Here is a 4,193-nt window from a genome sequence, read left to right on the forward strand (position 1 = left end):
TCTTGAGTCAAAATCTGATTCCATTGCAGGATCAGTGACCAATATTGGACAGGCTTCCATGAATCAAGTCTTAATGGTGGTTGCCACCAAGCCCTGTTCACTTCTTTTTGACCTATATCCAAGAATTCTTTGTGAAGCGAGCTTTGAAGATTGTTGCCTCCAAGTCCCGTTCGAATTATTTTATTGGAATCTTTATGAAGCAAGCCTTAATGGTTGTAGCCACCAAGTCATGTACAGATTCCACCTAACTAAATCCAAAGTCCTATTTAAATAATTATTTTCGGATTTGTTTTTATTTTTATTTTTATTTTTTTTTAAATAAAAACTACTCTAGTGTCGAAATAGAGAGAGAAAATTGTGATAAATAAATCTACATAAGACTTTACCTTCCAGACTTGTCTGAAGAATCCGATCCCATGTATACCAAGCCCCAAGACAAGCAATTATGTCAGGTTTAGTGTTGGAGGTCAGCTTTAGTTCCTTCAAACAATCAATGCAAGTGTGTATAGTTGACATGTTGATCCACTTTAGCATCTTAGTACTATCTGCAATCAGTAAATCTAGAATGGTGCTAAAGAGTGGTTAGACATTCAAGTATAAGTAAGGTCATAGTCCCTTTCACATAGCTAAGCATAATTTATTAAAATCTTTATTTTTAGAATCAGAATAAACTATATCAGTAAACCTCCCCCCAGACTTAAATTACACTGTCCCAGTGTAACATAGTCGGAGTTACGGTGGAAATAAATCATAAGTACAAATGTAACAAGTTAGGAAGATAAACCTGTCCGGAGTGAGAATCGATCGATGTGCATAGGTATGCATCGATCGTCGTGTGTGTGTACGTCGATCGATGTCGACGTCTCGTCCACGGTCGATATGTTGGTAATCATCCTACTTGGGTCTTGCAATAAATCTGAAAGAATAAAAACGAACATAAATACTAATGACTAAGAAAACCAATTAAAATTACCTAATAGTGGGTTGTCTCCCACTCAGCGCTTTGTTATAGTCATTAGCTTGACTTTGGAGGTATGTGACTAGTTGGTGGAAAAACAGCTACTTGTTGGGAAACAAGCATCCACTTCATCTCTGCACATTCGGGACCAAGCTGCAATGAAACTTCTTGTGGCCTCATCATTTCTGGTCCATCTCTCATCCATCTTTTGTACTGCATTTGAGATGTTCTGTAGCATTTCTAGGATGTCGTCAATGCTGAACTGATGCCATCCTATCTTGCTGTAGGCGTATGCTGATAGCTCGTTCAGTTGCTCCAGCATTGACTCCATGTTGTTTTGTATCAGCTGCTCGTCGTCTGGTGTAGACGTGGTGTCGATTGATGCGACCAAGTGTGTGTCGATCGATGCGATCAAGTGTATGTCGATCGTTGCTGGTGCTTTACTGTCGATCGATTTGGAGTGTGCTCTATTGATCGATGCAGATATCTGGTGTTGAGATACGCGTTGCCTCTGAATGGCTTTGACTTCCTTTTGTAGCCATTCTGCTTGGCTATCCAGTCCATTGAGTTTGACGTTGAATGGAAAGTAGATGTCATCACATCGCTTCTCAAGTCGTTCCTCCAAGGTGTCTATAGCTGTGTAAAGCTTTGATGTGATCTGATCAACTTCTGCTGCTGTGTAGGGAAGATGTTCTGTAGGTTCCATCGAGCGATGTCCTTCGGAACCTATCGATCGATGTTGAACCTTCTTCCTGAAAATCATGTTGATTATTAACCTTACCAATGTCCTTCTGGACATTCATCATCTGTGTAGACAAGGTGTCCAAGTATCGCATGATAGGTGAGGTGAAGCGGTCGTGCATATCCTCATAAGATTTTAACATATCCTCCATGGCTGCGAACCTTGTGTCTATCGATGTGATGTTGCAAATATCGATCGATGTGGCTGGTTGTGGATCATTCCTGCGAATGGGGTCCAGCTCTTGCTGTAGCAGGTCAATTCTCGTGCTCAACCAGTCCACGTTGTTGTTGAGAGGGTTGTATACGTCGTTAATCCTCGTGTTGATGTATGTGATATCCCATTCATCCTTCTTCTCTGCCAAACTTTTCAGTTCTGCAGGAATCTGGGATGTGTGTGGCTTGATGTCGATCGATGTTGCTTTGTTGGTGTCGATCGATGGTGATGTCGTAGCTTCCTTCTCATGGCGGTGCTGCATACTCTCAATCTCTGTCCTCATCTCTGCCATACTTCTGAAAAGCCCATTGTAACCTCTGTCCAAAGGCTGATAAGTGTCATCTACCAATGTCTTGAGTTCATCTCCTAGCTTTTCCTGAGCTCCACAAAGACCAGTCACCATCTCATTGATCTCATCCTTGGTGTAGATCTCTGGTGCCAGTTTTGTAGGTGTGAAGGAAGTGGCATGTTCTGGAAGACATATGTGACTTTCTTCAAATAGGAATGCTCTCTCCAGAATTTTTCCGATGTTGTCCTTGGTAACAGGGATCATCTCACCAGCTATGCTTCTTGCATATCCAGACTCATCTCTGTAGACACCATATTCGTCCTTCTGTTCCCATCTGAACTTTCTGGCTCCATAGCTGTCATAAGCGCGACGTCCACATTCGTAACGTCTATCGATCGACAGTGAAGGTGCCTTATCGATCGATGTTGGTGTTACTATGTCAAATGATGTAGAAGCAACCTCGTCGATCGATGCTTGGCCAACAGGTCTGCACGATTGGTGTGAACCAATTCCTGTTGTGGTGGCCCTTGGATATTCGTCTGGAACAGCGGGATTGTTGTCTGGAATGCTGCGTTGCTGCATAAACAAGTTGTTTGATCCATTGGCCAACTGAAGAATATCTGCTATGTCCTCTCTGGATACTTGTAGAATCCTTCCATCCATAGCTCTTGCATGGCCATCTTGGTCCTTGAAAATACCAAATTCATCAGGCAATAGAAAGTCGTAATCAATACTCATATTCTTCTTAGTAGATAAAGAAAGTTTAGGTTTAGAATGAGAATCGATCGATGTTGATACTGGTGTATCGATCGATGGTAGATGTTTGTCTGCTGAATTAGGGTTTTTGGATCGAATGCTCTTTCTGGATGTTCCTTCTAATTGATTTGTGGGAGCATTCATCTTTTCTGCTTATGTTTCGTGAGAAGTAATCTGGGGTGCAAAACTCCTTATGTAGGTATTGGTAAACCTACTTGGAATTGGAATATTCCCTTTTTCCTTTTCTAAGGCGGCGGCCTTAATATCGATCGACGTACCAGGTGTGGTATCGATCGATGCAGAAAATCGTTTTGCTGGATGAGGGTGGGTATCGACCGATGCTGAGTATACGCTGTCGATCGATGGTGGAGGCGTGTTGTTGAATGAATGAGTTGAATATCTTTGATCCTGCATAGCAATCTTTGTAGTTATTTCCTTCCAGTAATCCTCATCATACTCCTCAGTAGGATCCTCATTGGATGAAAAAATCACAGTCTCCACTGCAAAACTTTCATGGAATCCATTATCTGCCCAACTGCCTATGGAATAGTCATCTCGTTCTTTCTTGTTGGGTTGTTGAAAGACAAAGTCTGGATAATACTGATCTGTTGATGTGGAGTGGTCTATTGGTTGATTCCCGTCGAGCGACGTGGAATAGCGTTCATCAGTCGTCGGTGACTCATTGGAATCAATCGATGTGACAGTGTGAGTGTCGATCGATTCCGAGTACTCCATTTCGTACTCTGCTCCACAATGGCATGCTGCAATGTAGCAAAGATCATTTCCAAGCTCCACGACGTTGACCTGTTGTCTCACAACTCGAACTAGGTCATAGTGGACGTCTGGAAATCAATGTCAGACACAATCTGTTGGTGTTCATGTCACATACTGCTCCTACTGTAGCTAAGAAAGCTCTTCCAAGCAGAAGTGAAGAGTTCCAGTTGAGTTTAATGTCCAGGACATGAAAATCTACTGGGACAAGGGCATTACCAATATGTACTTCAAGGTCTCTTATGATGCCTCCTGAGCTCCTTTCTGAAAGATCCGCGAAGGTGAAAGATTCTGATGAGGGCTCTATTTTCAGACCCAGTTGGTCTGCCATAACCTTAGATAATATACTGACTGATGCTCCTGTGTCACAAAGTGCATGGGGAAATTCAATACATTTTACCATACATGGTATTGTAAACTTCTCAGGATCACTCTTCTTCTTCAATGTGATCCTTAGTTTCATC

This window comes from Brassica oleracea, chromosome C6 (assembly GCF_000695525.1).
Source record: "Brassica oleracea var. oleracea cultivar TO1000 chromosome C6, BOL, whole genome shotgun sequence".
In the NCBI taxonomy this organism is placed as follows: domain Eukaryota; kingdom Viridiplantae; phylum Streptophyta; class Magnoliopsida; order Brassicales; family Brassicaceae; genus Brassica; species Brassica oleracea.